This window comes from Pelobates fuscus, chromosome 9 (genome assembly GCF_036172605.1).
Source record: "Pelobates fuscus isolate aPelFus1 chromosome 9, aPelFus1.pri, whole genome shotgun sequence".
Taxonomy (NCBI): domain Eukaryota; kingdom Metazoa; phylum Chordata; class Amphibia; order Anura; family Pelobatidae; genus Pelobates; species Pelobates fuscus.
Window position 1 is genome coordinate 54,531,661 of NC_086325.1, and position 17,732 is coordinate 54,549,392.

At 38.2% G+C, this 17,732-nt stretch overlaps 1 protein-coding gene across 1 annotated transcript in view; it reads right to left on the bottom strand.

Annotated features, from left to right (window-relative positions):
• Positions 1–17,732, bottom strand: part of AFF2 (ALF transcription elongation factor 2) — a 468,515-nt gene that overhangs the window by 126,941 nt on the left and 323,842 nt on the right. The window lies entirely within an intron of this gene.

The window sequence follows — 17,732 nt, forward strand, 5'->3', positions numbered from 1 at the left end:
ATTCATGCCGTTGCTGCATCTTGCAGCCGCTTAGTAGATAGCGCCTTAATTCCCACGGTATTAGGGAGCTATCTACCAAAAGGCTGAAAGACCTTAATTGGTCTTTCAGCCAAATGTACTAATACTAATTAAAGATTACTTAGTGTTAGTAAATTCTGCTCCTACTCGCTATACTGCGAGTAGGGGCATGTCTACTAAACAGTGAGCAGCCAGTGTCTGCTTATTGTTAAAAAAACAAAACCCTAGCGTTACCACTCCCTGTGCAGCGCGAGTGGGGTCTATTAAACTGAAGGGGGACCTAGCGTCCCCCCGGCTCCCACCCATGAGCAGTGGGTGGGGGCCCAAAAGGACAATGGGGATGACAACATATTGTCCTCCCCCTGGCCCCTCCATGAGTAGCGGATGGGTGCTCTAAATGAAAATAGGGGGGACCTATTGTCCTCCTCCTGGCCTCCACCCATAAACGGTGGGTGGTGGCCCTAGATGAAAATTGAGGAGGGCCTATTGTCCCCTAGTCACCCCCCACCCAAAAAATAAATAAACCCCTACCTATCTCCATCACCCTAAAAATAGTGAGGGGGAACAGGAAAACAACATTTCTGAAAAAAACTATTAAAACTTACCATGTGATGTATTCTTTTTTTTCTAAAATCTTCTTTTTTCAACCCCCAAAACGTCCAAATGAAAATCCATTATACCCGTCGCAACTAGTAAAATAAAAAAAAAACTTGAGCGCAAAAAAGAATAATACATCTTCACCCATGGAGGGAACCACGCAGACTGAGCTCCGCAGGGCGGGGGAAGCCTTATATAGGCTACCCATGCCCTGAAATTTGACTTAGAGCACTCTGATTGGTTGATTCCAAACCAACCAATCAGAGTGCTCTGACAGGTAAATGAAGAGAGTGACAGGTAAGTCTATACATTTACCTGTCACAGTACTCTGATTGGTTGGCTTGAAATCCACCAATCAGAGTGCTCTGTATCATTTTACACAGCGTGGGAAAGTTCTTTGGAATGCTGTGTAAAATGACACAGAGCACTCTGATTGGCTGGATTTCAAGCTAACCAATCAGAGTGCTCTGTGTCATTTTACACAGCGTGGGAAAGTTCTTTGGAATTTTCCCATGCTATGTAATTTACCTCATAACACTGTGATTGGTTGCTTTCAATTGTCATTTAGGGCCCCCATCCGCCGCTCATGGGTGGTGGCTTGGGGGGAGGACAGTAGGTCCCCCCTCCATTTTCATTTAGGGCCCTCACCATCCACTGGCTGCTCATTGTTTAGTAGATATGCCCCTACTCGCGGTATAGCAAGTAGGGGCAGAATTTACTAACATTAAGTAATCTTTACTTAGTATTAGTGAATTTGGCTTTAAGATCAATTTAGGTCTTTCAGCCTTTTGTAGATAGCTCCGTAATACCGTGGGAATTAGGGAGCTATCTACTAAGCAGCTGCAAGATACAGCCGCGGCACAAATCAAATCGCAGTTTCATTCATTCAAATGAAATTCTGATATGAACAAAGTCCTGAATTGCGTCCTAACACAAATGGAGAAACTGTTCTCATTTTGATAGGATGCAATTTGGTAGTTTCTAAAATGACAGGACGTTCGGGAAAAGTGAAAGGAGGCTTCGTAGGAACATGGGAGGAAAGTTGAGAATTGGGGAAAAATTGCTCTGACCACCGGAAATGAAGCGCACTTTGCTCCTCTGCTGGTCATAGCTGGTCAGGCGTAAGAAAACCTCCATAGGACAAATAGTCCCTACTTTGTCTTATGATTTAAAAGAAAACTAGAGCAGACAGGAACAAATGAAGAACAGATCCTGACAGAGGGAGAGAAGAGGAATTGGGGAAATGTAAGTTTGGCATGACAGTGCCGCTTTGTGTTTCAGTTGCTTTGTGGAATTGTGCTTCTTAGTTGATAGCACACTAATCTGTGTGGGATTGCCATAAGGGTATCAAAAATGAGCTATCTACTAAACAGATCCCTAATTTGGTACCCTTAAATATGGCAATCTATTAAACGGCTGCAAAATGCAGACATGGCCTGCGGTACAGATCAGAATTTTACTTGTCCAAAATAAATTTTAAAAACGTAAATAATAACCTGATCTCATCCAAAAACACATGAACAAATGAAATTTGGTGAGATGAAATGTGTTCAGACAAAACTAAACTTTTGGTGGCGCCCAAGTGTAGTTATGAGTATGTTAGGTTACAAAAAGTTCTCCTTAATTAAAGATTTTCTACTTGAGAGTACACTACACACTTAGGGTGAATGGGATACATATATATTTATAAATGTACAGAATTAAGTCTGTTTCATAGCTTTCCAATACTCATAGTGCTGCTTAGATGGCCAACTTTAAAGCTTTTGACATTAGTGAGGAAATGAATTTGCTGGCAAGCAGTGAATATGTTACTGTTGCTCTGTCATTATAAATGTATTTTCCTAGTGTTTCCCATTTTCACCCCCTCAGGACAAAGGGTTTGCTAAACAAAGTCTATAATAATATGAGAGTAACCCCTTCATGACACCTGCTGTGCTAAAATTATGTATCCTTGTTCTATAATCTCTGACTTTGTCTTGAAACTGTGAAATCATTGGACAGTAGAATATATGGAATACGAGGTAATGTTATTGACTGCTTGAGGAAATCTGGGACAGTTGGCGAAGACACATTTTCCTGCTAGTTATCCCTATTACATCAGTAATAACATAGAGCATGAGTTCATGTGTTTAGTCTGTTTTTTGTGACTGTTGAGATATGAGTGTCCCGAAAATGATAACACATGGGAGTACTTTGCAAACAGACAGAAAACAATGAATTAAAGACAGATAAACACTTTACTAAATGTAAATTTAAGAAAATAAAACCATAGTAGTCTACTTATATATTGCCTCTGGGAACAATGCTTGCAGTAAGAAGAAGAGGTCGTAGCCAGAAAATTAATCATTAGGCAACTAAGGTCATGAAGAAAAAAAATACAAAATATCTTAAAGTTAGATCGAGAAGATAAAAAAATCTGTTTTGTAAATGAATCAGTTCTATGTCATTGCCCTTAAGCAATGGAGACACAAAGGAAGTAAAACAGTCGAAGAGTTACAGTATTTTTCCTTTAATTAACCACAAAAAAAATCCCTGTTTATAAAGAGCATAATTGGGTCCCGCAGTCATACATGCTGGATATTTCTAAAGACCATGCGTGCTTTAGTACGAGACTTCAAAAAAGCAATTGTTAAGGAAAAAGTCTAAAGTATGTTTCACAAAAATAGTCCCAGCTCCAATTAACACAGCTAAATAAGTCAAAAATTACTTTTGTATAAAAGGTAATAAAATCATTACGTAAAAGTATTGTTCATACACCAAATTAGGGCTCCGAACATAAGGAAGGGAAAAAGTGTCTCTAGGATCTAAAGCTAATGAAGCCTCATTCAATGTGTTAATCTAAAATAGATAAATATAGATTAATGTAATAGCACCAATGCCTATTTCAATCAATTAGTCATTGTTTTATAATCATAAGTACCGGTATATATCATCTATATTATCATATATATTTTAACCGGTTTTACACTTGTTTAATCAGAAATTCAAATGTTTGCAGGGAAGTCTTACACTTCTAAAAATGTTTCTTCTACTTAATGTAAAATAAAAGGAAGACAGAAAGACTCCACCAGTTTTTCTCTAAAGAACCAAAGTCTGAAATGACTCATCTCAGTTAAACATGTTATATTGGTATTTGCCTATCGTTTAATACAGACAAAACTAAAAGTCAAAACCTTATCACAACCAAGATAAAATGCCTATATAGAATGGAATCCAATCCTATTGAATAACAGGGCAGTCAAATAAATTCACAAATATTACTAAACACAATACAAAAACAATAAAATATGAAGGGAAGTCTATGTACATAAAGGAGCAGAGTTGAAAAAGGAATTGATATTAAAAGGGATATAAAATATAATAAATGAAGAGCGTGCTCTTTGAAACACTCTTTACTGAGAGTTTTTGACAAAGTACTGAAGATTTTTAATAACATCAAAAATAACTCACTGAGAATGAGTCGATATGTGATCTGCTAATATTTATCTCCACTAGTGTACACGAGTATTTATTTGTATGTTTATGCTTGTTATTAGTTATATATATATATAAATATATATATTTTTTTTATGTAAACTTTTTTTTGAGACTTGACCACTGAATTTTAATTTTCAGGCAACAAATCTAAGTTTAGTGAATAACTTAACCTGTGTTGAATGAAAAAGCTTGATGTTTACCTTTTCCTACTGCATAAAAATCCATAATCTACTGATAACATCTCTTGCAATTTAGGAAATCCTAAACTTCAAGTTCAATGACCCATCATTAGTCCATGAGAGTCACAAGTCATCTCTACGATAACCTGCGTAACCCCTCTGCTACACCATTCTAAAGGGAAATAAAGAATTTTTGGACATTTCCTTCTAAAGAGGAACATCTGAGACAGAGGTTTCTTATAGCCAAACGTCTGCCAATTCTAAAAATGAATGACAGCAATGCCTTCTAATTCTGTAGAGAAATAAGTGTGGGAAATAGAATCCCCAAGAATTTCCAGTAACCAGAACTTACCTTAGCTACTGTTCTTTATCAAAACATCTCTTCTTCCTAAACGTTACAGCACTGCTTTGTGAAAAGTAATTAAGTACATAGTTCACTGTACCTCCTTTGCCGAACACAGAGTTGGGGATAATATATCCCTTCATTTCCACCAGACATAATATTCTTTGACTTTTAGAGAAACAATCCACAAAGATGTTATGCTTAACACATATTATTTCAATTACAAACTCTTAACTGAAGAACCTTAACGCAGAGTTCACTGCTCCGGGTGTTAAGTTTCTTACTGTTACTTAAGGGCCTAATTGTCCACGTTAGTGTTGCTATGGCAGCAAAAATTGTAATTTAGGATGGACTGAGTCGGTCTGTGTGTTACATTTTAAAAGGAATACTTTATAAGACGATATTCTGATGAATAATGTAAAATTCTCAATTTGAACAAAATCAGGCTATAAGATTTGTTCAATTAAAGCAGTGATCAGAAGAATTAGACACATACCAGATTAGTCACTAATTTGTGATTTGTGGAGTGCAGATCTTTGGACATAGTAGCCAAAATGAAAAAAAATATTTTGTCAAACATTTCTAATTCAGGTAAAACGATCAAAATGGGCAGTTATTTTTTCAACTATTTAAATTTTAATAAATTACCATGGATGCTATTTTTGTGTGAATGTATGTTGGGTGACATACCTGAATTATATATAAATTGTATTCTGGGCAATATCAGATTTATAAGCACAGTACTTAATTTGTTTGACATGGCTTGATTGAACACAGTTTGAGTTGTTTTTTCTTATAGCACGTGGTTGCAAGCGGTGTCTCTCTTTGGTCACATAAAATAGTGGTGTGATGTGTTTTTTTTGCAAATATATATTTTTATATATAACTCCCAACATTACAGTTGGACAAATAGGGACACTTTAAATTTAGAGGTGTGGTTAGGAGCGGACTGTTTTGAGAAATTTGTGGAGATTTGGTAAAAAACATACAGCTAAAATGTATTTTATAACAAGAATAATGTATCTTATTTACAAAGACATTACTGTGAGTATTATTGCTGTTGAGCTCTGTTATACATGCAAACACACCAAAAATATGGAGCTCTTAGAAAAAAGGTCATTAGGATAGAAAAGAGGGACAGAGATATTTGTGCCCAAAAAAGGGACAGTTCCTCCTACATAGGGAGGTATGATGTATAGCTGTAGACACTTAAACTGCTATAGTACTAGGGCTACATATTTACATTAACTAAATAACAGATAGACCAGTCAAGACAAGTGCAAACCTCTCCAGTTTTTCAAGGACCTATATTCCTTCATATAGATTTGACACACACATTTTCTATCAAAGAAGAAAAGATCACAGGCACTCCAAATTTTAAGCCGTATGCAGCTTTAATGTAACAAAATGCAACGCAACGTTTCGACCAACAAAGGTATTTTTCAAGCTGTTGGTCGAAACGTTGCGTTGCATTTTGTTACATTAAAGCTGCATACGGCTTAAAATTTGGAGTGCCTGTGATCTTTTCTTCTTTGCTATTATCCTGGGATTGCTGGTCCTGATCTGGAGCACCCTTGGCCGTTTGGATTGAGTGCGGTTCCCACCATCTACTCTACACACATTTTCTATGTCACACAACAACGTAGCAACTTCATCTTTAAAAACATAACATTGAGATCTAAGGTATTCTGAACACGTAACCTAATCATAACCGATGATCTTCACAAATTCCTGATATAAATTTGATGGTTTCTTCTTAATGGCAAGTGAGTGAGTTCCAGAATAAAAATGTATGTTTTTGAAAAGTCACTGGATGTACTGAACTAGAGAGATCCAATTAAACATGTTGTGTTGCAAGAATTAATAATAGAACTATTGTTTAAAATTGTGAGAAAGGTACATAATGACATGAACAATTAAAATGTGTTTATAAATGAAAATGTCTGTGGATAAAAATGGTAAGGGAACCTATTATAACTGTAGCTTGTCATTGTTAAAGTAAATGTTGGTTTAAAACTACCATATTAAAGAGATGTTAAAATGTTAAATATAAATGTCAGCAATCATAATTTAACAGTTCTTGAAGAATCCTATGGCTAACTGCCATGATAGAGTCAAACAGTAATGACTTACTGCCCTGAGATGAACTGCTTGTTCACATTCATGTGATGTATTAGGGCGTATAATGTGACCATGCCAAACTTACAATTCTTCAAAATTAACTTCTCTGTTTTAGGAATAAGTTAAATATATGGTAAGAATTGTCCTAATATTAAATACGGTGCATTAAATATCCTGCTAGTAAAATAAACTTCCTATGAAACTAATTTTTATCGCGTTTCATCAGAATTAAATATCAGCTGAAATTCTAGCAGCCAAAACTGATAAACCGAGAAAAATCCTCTGATAAACGTGCTTCGGAATCAAAGTTATTGGCATTTTTTTAATAACTAAATACATTAAAACAAAGCCTATTAGTACAATGGAGGTTTAGTACCTTCCTCATGCCCATACTCACACTACACAAGTAAGGAGATATTTGCTGATAAAAGGCTAGAGCCCTCTAACATCAAGTCTCACTTATCTCGAGACTTGCATGGGAAAATCCCACAGAAAGGGCCAGGGAGGCCATTAAATCCTCCTGCTTCTTTAATGTTTTGGCCTCCATCTTCTGGCCATGTGGGGTCATCGGACACTTCCTCCCCTCTTGCCCATACTTGCGACATTCAAGTGGGGGCATGGGAGAGTTGTTAAACCTCTTTTGTGCAAAAATGAGGCTCATATAGAGCTTGCGTCAAGAGTTTAAAGGCAATTAAACCCAGAAAAGCAGTACCAATTATGTATTGTACTTTACAGTCAACCGTTTTACAGTTTAAGAATTAGTGGTGAATGAGCAGAGTTGAAATTATTTACGTGCATATTGTTCCCTAGTATAAAAATATTACTTGGGAGCTATCAATTTGATATTAAATATTTGAATAGAAGATATTCTTTGGAAAGGTGCATGAGCTGTCATCAACATCTTTATAGAGAATAATGCAAAAAATCTCTCATAACTATAGACATCGTTAATATGTCAAAACATCAGCTAAATCCCCTTAAGATTTTAGCAGGATTTGGTGTAGAATGAAATTCAGCTTTCAGATTTTATAAGAATATGCCACTGTTCATTTAGCTTAATTTCCATGTGAATACAAGGCCTACTCAAATTCGGGACTTCACTAAATTTGCAAGAGAATCATCTTGAGAACATTGTAAGTTTGAAAATTCGCCACTATCAGATTAATCAGCTTTGCTTGGTGTGTGAAAATTAGCATGTGAAATGAAAATGTGATTATCTAAAATTGTTTCCATGGTACCATACAATATGAACTACACATGGCCATATATTAGCCAATGACAAGGTACGACACTATAAGAAAATATTTTAAAAATGGACTAAATGATAACATTGCAAAGGCAGAAAGTGTTCACTGTAATCTCTGTAACTCACTTGCATTTCTTCCTTAGGCAAGCCTTGAATGAAAATCAACATGGAGTTTTGACGTGAAAGGGAATCAGAGGAAGCTCAGATGTAGTAGCACTTGCTAGATAAAAGCATTGTGCTCATACAGCTACAAGGGTATTGCATTTTTAACAAAAATTACACTTGTTTTCGGATTGCTTTCAGGGTATTAGAGATGTTAAAGACCCTGTCTTACTAGGCAATCCATTTAATGTCAAGATATTGCACAAGGTATATAACTTTTTGAACGCGATTCTAGATATGTTTGAGAGATTAGCAAATTTAGATCACTGCTGGCAGATTTTTGCATATATATATATATATATATATATATATATATATATATATATATATATATATATATATATATATAAATAAAATAAGACAGAAAATGTGTAAACAGACCAAATAAGTACTGCCTTTATTGAAGAACTTTGTAAACATTCCCCATACCAATTTTCCCTCAACTTCTTTTATGATAGCTTCCCGTTTCCCTTCATTCTTTTTATCTTCTACTCTATATAGAATTCTTCTTATGCACCATTCCATTCATGCTAGTTCCTCTCCACTCTCTACTAACTTTAAGCCAGTCCTCCCCTTTCTATCAGTGCATTATGCCAGTGCTACCAATCAGAACACTTTGATAGCAATCTTCCCAAAAATGTTTATCTCACTTTAAAACCCATCCCTGTGAAAATTAATTCCACTCACTCCTGTCAATGAACATCCTGCCAGTAAACTCTGCAGTAATTCCATTTGATACAAATGTCCATTGCTATATCTGTTTAAGCAAGCCACTAAGCAAATGCATTTTGTCTTTCAGTCATTATTTAGCATGGAAGGTGATCTTTACAAAATTGAAATTAGAATCTGTAGCTACTAGCTTTGCACATCTTTACCCGTTCTTCAGACAAAAATTATGAAACGCTGTCAGGTTGGATGGGTAATTTTGATGAGCAGCAATTTTTAAGTCTGGCTTTATATTAAGGTCAATAAAATAAATTTTGGTCTCATCATATCAAAAACCCTTTGTATACCTATATCCTTGAGTCTCACATTTGAAGTGTCCAGCAATTACTTTCTTTTTGCCACACATTCGTTCAGACAAGCTTTGTGGAGCAACCAGTTCCCATGGACAGGTTCTCCCAGACACGCTTTGTGGAGCATCCAGTTCCCATGAACACGTTCTCCATAGTAAGCTTTGTGGAGCATCCTGTTCACATGAACAGGTACTATCCACAAATACTTTCTTCTTGTCTCACATCCATTAAGACAAACTTTGTGAATCCAGTTACCATGGACAGGTTCTGTTTATTTCTCCATTTTTTCAGATATACCACTGGCCCCTTGGTTAATTCTTTGATTAATGTCCTCAGTAACCAATCACAGACTTTTTATGGATTGCCTTCAGAATTAGAGTTGTGCCAAACTGTTATCAAAATATAATAAAGGAAGGTTGAACTTGATGGACATGTGTCTCTTTTCAGCCTAACTATGTGACTATGTAACATTGCACCAGGTACATTTTTACGGTTTGGTCATTTTTGTACAACCAACCCTAATTAGGACTTCTCAAGAACTTTCTCCCAGAGATGCTTTTTTTTAACTCTTTGCTTTTTGGTAATTTGTTGCAACAGTGATTATTTAAAGATTCATATCAATGGGAGAGTGTAAAAACTAACAATAACTAACTATATATTAGTTTGCTTTGTCAATTTTGATGTCACAGTAAAAATATTATTTAACAAATGGCACCCGCAGGGCCTTGGCAGAGAACAAGTTAAGAGTGATACCCTGCCATGGTGTATAGTAATTCATAGAATTAGGGAATCACCTTTGATGGATAACTTAAAGGGCGCTTGTCATCATAAAATGAATTTCAGCTCTTTTAAAAAGAGCATTAAAATTATATCTATACATTGTGCTAGAAGTCTTTAAAAATATTTTTTTCTCCAAACTCACTCTCAATTCCTCAGCAGCCACGTAATGCTGAGATCCCACAGAATGTCCCTCTGCTCTCCAACCACAGTGGTTGCTATGTTAAATCCCTAGCCTGCTCTGATAACACTGGCTATGGAGTATAGGAACGGAGGAACAGAGTGTGTGTGTATTTATATATATATATACACACATACACACGCACATGTTGTATAAAACACAGATAAATATACCAGTACATTTAATTACATAATACACATAAAAGCAACTTAAATTTATGATGACTTTGAAAAAAAAATTGTCATCCTCTAAATAAATAACATTTCTAATAAATAAATGTGCACATCCTACAAATTTGTGATCTTAGAGATAGAGATGTATGTTAATTAACCTTTTCTAAGTGGATTATTCGTGTAAACATCATGTAGCAATAACCAGTATAGTATTTTAAGTTGTCTATTTTCCTTTGATTGGGACGTAAACCAATGGTTCACTTGTGCACATAAAGCAGTTTTATTATATATACTTATAGCATGTCAGTTACTGCAGTTTATTTTGCCAGTGTGTTTGATTCTCAATCACAGTTGCTCTGCAGTAATTCCATATGATAGCAATGTCCATTGCTATATCTGTTTAAGCAAGCCACTAAGCAAATGCATTTTGGCATCTTACAGGCATTACATAAAATATATTACAAATAACATATGAAAATGTTGTCACACAAGTGGAGGAGAGCTCCTGCATTATTTGTCCAAAGCGTTTTAACCTTGGTTAGCAATGATAGGTTGAGAGCACTTGGCTAACCCACCTTCATGGCTTTGCAGGAGTTGCAGAGAGGCAGGCTTTCAGTGCCACGAAGAGCATAGTTTAAGTATAACTTTTCAAAAACCATTTGACACAAACAATGTAGACAGTCTTCCCCAAAGTTCTTTGTACCATAAATTAAAGAGTGCTCATGCATACCTCCCAACATAGAATGCTATGTAAATAAGGGCTAGAAGGGCCATCTGTAATATATTGATTGGGTCCAGGGCAAGCATTTGTTTGGTACCCCTGGACCCTGCGTTCACCCCCACTCCCTGGCATGAAATCACACCGTTCACCCCAACCGAGTTGCAGAACTAATGTAGTGAGGGCCCTGGCGCAAGAAAATTTTTGGGCCCCCCCTTCTAGCACAATGGTGACAGAAAGATAGATCCCCACAAGTCATTCTACTCCCACAATGCTATGCCAGCTAGGGTTCTACCATTTGGCAATAGTAGACAGTCTATCACTTCCTACTAGCTACATACCACAGAGCCCCTGTTCAGTGATATCCATCAGGTGCCCCTAAATGCATAGGCACCCTATGGGCCCCACCAAATTGTTGTGGGCAGCGGGCACATGGGGCAGCTGCTTTGGATTCACCAGGAGTAACAGAATCTGGGGCAGCTACCCTATGTGCCCCATATTAAACACAGCACTGAGGTCTAGGGTGGGCAGGTCTAAAGGGGGGCAGTTTAGTGATGTGTCTTGCATCACTGGCACTGTCCAAAAAAGGCAGACTAGCTTGGAATGGTGATTGGCCCATCGTAAGAATGGGCATATCAGGCTAGTGTGAATGTGACAAAGCTGACTGCCAATCACATTGGCCAGCCGTACTAAGGACTGAGCATATGCAGAGAGCTGTTACAGTTTTCTTCCTATGGTCCTAGTGCCCTAATGATGCGATTGTGCTATGCTTTATGGGGATAGTTCCCTGGTGTCCACAAAAGGCATGAGAAAGGCCCATGCACACTGTAAAAAGAAACAGAGTTTCAGTAAGGTTTATTTGGACCTACAAGGCCTCTCTTTGGTTTCAGGAACAGCAGTAGCTCTGGCAAGATCTCCATGATACAAATGCAGAAGCACAGTAAATGTATTATATAATCAATTAGTGCAGCAATATGAAATGAACCTAAAAAAATATGGCTATTTATTTAGGATGGTATAACTAAAACATTGCTCTTGCTTGAAAAGGTATCATAGAGAGACTAAAGTCTTGGATGTTTTTTATAAACAACATTTTTTAGTGACAAGAGGATTTTTCAAAAATACATACTCATATTCAGCAAGTGAGCAATAAACAGCTACCAGTAATTCTACATTCTAACTAGAAAGGATCCGTTTAAAATGTTTGGCACAAGAACTTTCCTGTTACTTCCTCTGTGGTATTATTTTAGTCATGGTCCTTTTGGACTTGCACATGTAGTGTGCCAGAGATTTGTTACTCTGAGAAAATATGACGCAACAGAAAATGATTTCCCAGCTAATAAATCAGTTCAGTTTTGCTCTGATCTTTTATGTGTGAAATCCACCAGAACAGTTTATGAAAAAAACTGGTCAAGTCAAGAGAAATCTGATGAGCTGTATTATAAAGATCACTGTTCAGCATATTGTGCAAATAAAGAGTTTATTGTCCATGGGGGTTGAAGTCTGACCTGAGCACACAACACAGGGTTAAAATATTTCTAGACCTTAGATGCTCTTATGACCATAATAAAAGATAATGGCAGCGCTTTCAAAGCAGCTGTTTATATAAAATATAGTATCTGTACTCACAATACTACATGGTTTATTCTCAATAACATATTGATAATAGGTGCAAAAAAAAGTGATTCCTCTCTTGTCCTATCTATATACCTTAAAGGACCACTAACGTCACCCAAACCACTTCATCTTAATTAAGTGGGCTGGTTGTAGTTACTCTGTCGTTTTAACCCTGCAATGTCAAACATGGCATTTTGTAGAATCTACAATATTTACATTACAGGCTTAAACATACCTCTAGTGGCAGCCAATAGAGGTGGTTCCTCTCCAATGACCAAGTAAAACTCAAGTTACGTGACCAAATGCAGCTCATTTAATTCAGTGCTTTCCTATAAAAGGTATTTGCATGTGTGTGAACTAGTGCATCAGTCTTCAATGCTCCTATACGATGAGCAATGGATTGGACCATTGGATTGAGAGCAATACCATCCGGAAGATGTTGATGGAGTCTCAGCACTGGAGAAAAATTAATTTTATTTCAGTTCGGGTGGCCCTCGGAACTCACTATACGCTACCACAATAAAGCATCGGGAATACAGGTTTTATTGCTAATATTATACTGTTCCTTTAATCATTTTATAATGTAGTAACGCTATCTGTTTCACCTAACCCCTTTTCAAGAAGTGGTTTAGGTGATGCGCTAGCATTTGAAGCAGACGGTCGCATGGCCGTGGAGCTCCAGGCAAACGAATCGGAAAAACACTGTTAATACCTGACTGGTATTAAAACACTCAAACCCATACCTGACTGGTCCAAGGACGACCCAAAGAACCCCAAAGCGCAAATGGGTAACAAAAGCAAGAAGGTGAAACCAGACAAACCCCACATATGGATATCGGGGAATTATGGCGGCAAGCGCATGATGCAGCAGGAGCCAAGATGGCGTCCCTGCACGGAGGCCCTACCGCTTCCACCACCATCACGGGCACCGCCGCCAGCGAAGGCCATCACCCCAGTGACCATGGAGGCCATCGGAGAGCTCATGGCGAGCTGTGGAAGTTACCTCCAAAAGCCATGCAAACCAGATTGCGGACCTTCAGGCTGCCGTCCAAGACCTGCAACAAAAAACACGGCACCATGAGCTACAGCTAGCCGCCCACGAGGACAAGCATCGCCGGAATGATCTGAAGCACAGGGGAGTCGCTGATGATGTCCCAGAGGCTGAACTCCCACACCTCATCAGGAGACTCTTCACCGAGCTAATGACCCCGAAGCTGGCGAAAGCAATTATACTGGATGGTCTGTTCCGTATACTGCGACTGGCGAAGGCCTCATCCACCGCCACAGGAGATTTGATACTCCAGTTCCAGTCCTCCAGAGACAAGAAGGTAGTCCTGGAGGCCACTAAAGGCCAGCCAACATACCCCTTCGAAGGGATGAACCTCTCATTTTACGCAGACCTCTAGGGCAGCACACTGGCATGGAGGCAATCCATTAACCCATTCACGGCCCTCCTGCACCTGCACCACGTCCGGTACCACTGGGGACCAGGGCGCACCATCCAAATAGATAAGGGAGGTGACAAACACATTGTTCAGAATATGCAAGAGACCACAGGGACATTGGGACTACTTCACCTCCCCACAGACCAGCTTGCTCCAGCAGCTCTTCCAGCAGGACCTACGGGCCCACTCGGACGAAACGCAACGGCAGCTCCAGAGTTCGTGCCCCGGAAGCCCATTGCAGCTTCGTATGCCACAGCCACTACCTGAACTCTACCCCTCAGGGCTTGGCCCTAGCATACATTTATGCCGCATATCACTGTTGACTAAATGCCATGTTCAGAGTTACTTCCTATGCCTCCAACACCTACTCTATCTGCAGTACTCCCCGCTCTCCTGCTGCCAACTCACTCTGGATGGGGCGACCTACACACAGTTCCTGACTGCCCACCTGGAGTGGCCCAGACTCCACCAAGGAGTGACCCAGACAAGTAGACCCACAGCGCACAACTCACCTTTCTGAGAGACCTACCCGCAGAGAGCTGACTACCCCCTATCCCACCCCCCCATAGACAGACACACGAAGACCCCCCCCTCTAAAGCAGACCCCCTGTGCAGACCCGGTGGCGTCCTCGGGCGGCCGACACCCTGACACATAATCAGACAGACGGACAGGACCACAGCACTTAGGGACACCAGCGCATAGAACGGTAGCACCACAATAACTTACCCGGGACCCACTGACCCAAGCTCACAGACCACGACTTAGGGAAGTCACCCCAAGCACCTAGGCACATTAGCACACACGACCACATCGCCCCTGACCCACACGCACGCGAGTACTTACAGACCTGCTCCGCAAGCGACCATACACACACACACACCTTTTCATAAACACGGTAGAATGCTATTTATACCACTACAATTATCTGTTCCTCGAAATGTTATCTTTGTTCCTCGCCTATAACCTATAATGTGCATTTCCATTCTCTGCCACTGTTCTCGTATGTAACTTCATATGTTGGATGAGTGCTACTGTGGCAGCACAAGCACGCTGTTATATCTTGCACCAATAAAATACAGAATTTTTAAAAAAAAAAGTGGTTTAAAAGCTATGAGAAAAAGAGATTTTCCTGACATTTATCTATTTATTGAAATATGTATTAATTTTAAAGTGCATTCATACACACACAAACACACATATATTATTCAGATGTTGCCTGCTGAAAACTCACCACACTGAAAACACATTTCCAACACAAGATATTAAAGTCACTAATTGGAGTTCCCCCACTACAATGATGAAATGTAAACATAGATATAATTAGAAGGAAGTACAATAACCACATATGCTCATTGCAGTTATTATAGTGCAAGAAGGCTATGGAAGCAGTCTCTTCAGTTTATATGAATCAGTTTCCAAGCAATTTGAAAATTAATTGAGACTTGCAACACTCCAAGACCACAAGTTTCCTTCCTCATTACTCATCTAAAATATTTGAATTCCAAAGTTATGTCAAGCAAGGATAGACTCTAAGCACAGGGTTATAGCAGGAGTAGGTCATTCTTAAAGGAAAACAAATGGATATTCCTAATACTATAGAGCCCTTCTAGCCACTTAGGTACCTGCCCACCCATAGGGAGTAATAAAGGTATTTTCCTCACTTTTTCTCCCACACAGCATCAGTCTCTGTGAGGAAACTCCGCCTCCTTAGATGAGATCATCAAGATCGATGATCTCAGCCAATCCAATGCTGTCCCATAGGAAATCATTGGGAGGCTAGTGTGTCTGCGCAGCAAAACTTTCTCTGAGACCTTCTAATAGATATAGCAGAGTTTTACTTTACTAGTCCATTGGAACCACCTTTATTGTTTGTCTTAGTGACATGTAAATGCAGAACAGCAAGGCTTTCATTGCAGGGCTAAATGGGAAACATAGCAACATAGAATGTGACGGCAGATAAGAACCATTCGGCCCATCTAGTCTGCCCAATTTTCGAAATACTTTCATTAGTCCCTGGCCTTATCTTATAGTTAGGATAGCCTTGTGCCTACCCAACGCATGTTTAAACGCCAGAGAAGAGGGGAAGAATGTCAACCAGACCACTTCATTGGGATAAAGTGGTCTGGGTGCTTATAGTGTCCTTTTAATCAGTGTAGGCTGAATTGACATTAACACTTTTTTTTTTACTTCCAAACTGACCAGTTTAAAAACAATAGGAGTCTACCTGATGGATTATATTTACGAATATTTATCTTTTAGGAAACCAACAGTGCCAGAGAAGGTTAAAGGCAATAGAATTATGTGGCTTCTAAAATCAATGTAATGACACAAGCTTTAGTCAGTTGGTACAGAGTCTGTCAATTCTGAACAAGATAATCACATTCAAATATTTGTGATGAATCTCACAAACGTTAACATCTTCTTAGTTGACTAATTTGAAAGCATACTCTGTCACCTGAAAATGTGGCCCACATTTTAATTATAAACAAGTAATAAACTAATAAATGATACAAGATATATAATGTAGTCCTCCTTGACATTGTCATTCTGTATACATTTTAAACAGTTTGGTCCTTCTGACTCATTTTGCCCAGAAGCGTTGAATACACAAGTTCTATTGTCATTAATTAGTGACACTCCTTTAAAGAAAAAGCAATTTGTGGACACAGGTGCATGTCTTCCTGTGATGTTTATAGATGTTAATGGATAGAGATCTGTTAAATATATTTAAAGAAACATGAAAGGCCAAATATGCAAAAACACAACAAAGTAGTTCAGTGTAAACTATTTTTATTCAAAATATAAAAGCTTATCTATCTATCTATCTATATATATATATATATATATATATATATATATATATATATATAATCACAAGTTTTAAAAAAAAAAGTAAGGTATGAACAAATAGATATCCAGATCATCTAAGCATAAGAATAAGGTTCTAGTAAGCTTCCCGCTAATCTCGCTATTCTTACAATTTATAGTATGTACCCTTCCATTAAATATTAGTGGTCCCAGGCTTTGAATGTCATTTGGAAACTTTAAGACCGATTAGTAGACTTGCGCACACTAGAAAAATTAATTTGGGGCCAAACATCACCCCAAAAACCCCACCAAATCAGACATCGGACATATGCCGGTTCAGCACTGGCAAATTATGTTAACAAAACAAGATTCGGGAAAATGAATCAGACAAACCAAAAGGTGTGAAAACTAGCCAAATAGTGTACTGAAAGTATATGCATAATAAAACATTATGTATATATTTTACATGGTATATTCCTGCCATTTGGTTCGCAGATAAAGTGAGAAAACATCTATATTTATATATTATATATTTATTAAACAAAGAATATCATCTAAACTGTTAGTGGATTTTCATCCCCCTCCCCCCCTCTATGACTCCTCTCCTACAGCTGTCAAAAATAACCTACTAAGTTCTCAGTTAATACTTTTCTAGCAACCTATTTTATTACCCCTACTTATACCATTTGTATCACTATACCCCACTCCCTCTAGCATGTAAGCTCATTGAGGAGGGCCCTCCACCCCTCTGTTCCTGTGCATCCATTTGTCTGGTTACAATTACGTGTCTGTTAGTCCACCCATTGTACAGCGCTACGAAATTTGCTGGCGCTAAATAAATAATAAAATAATA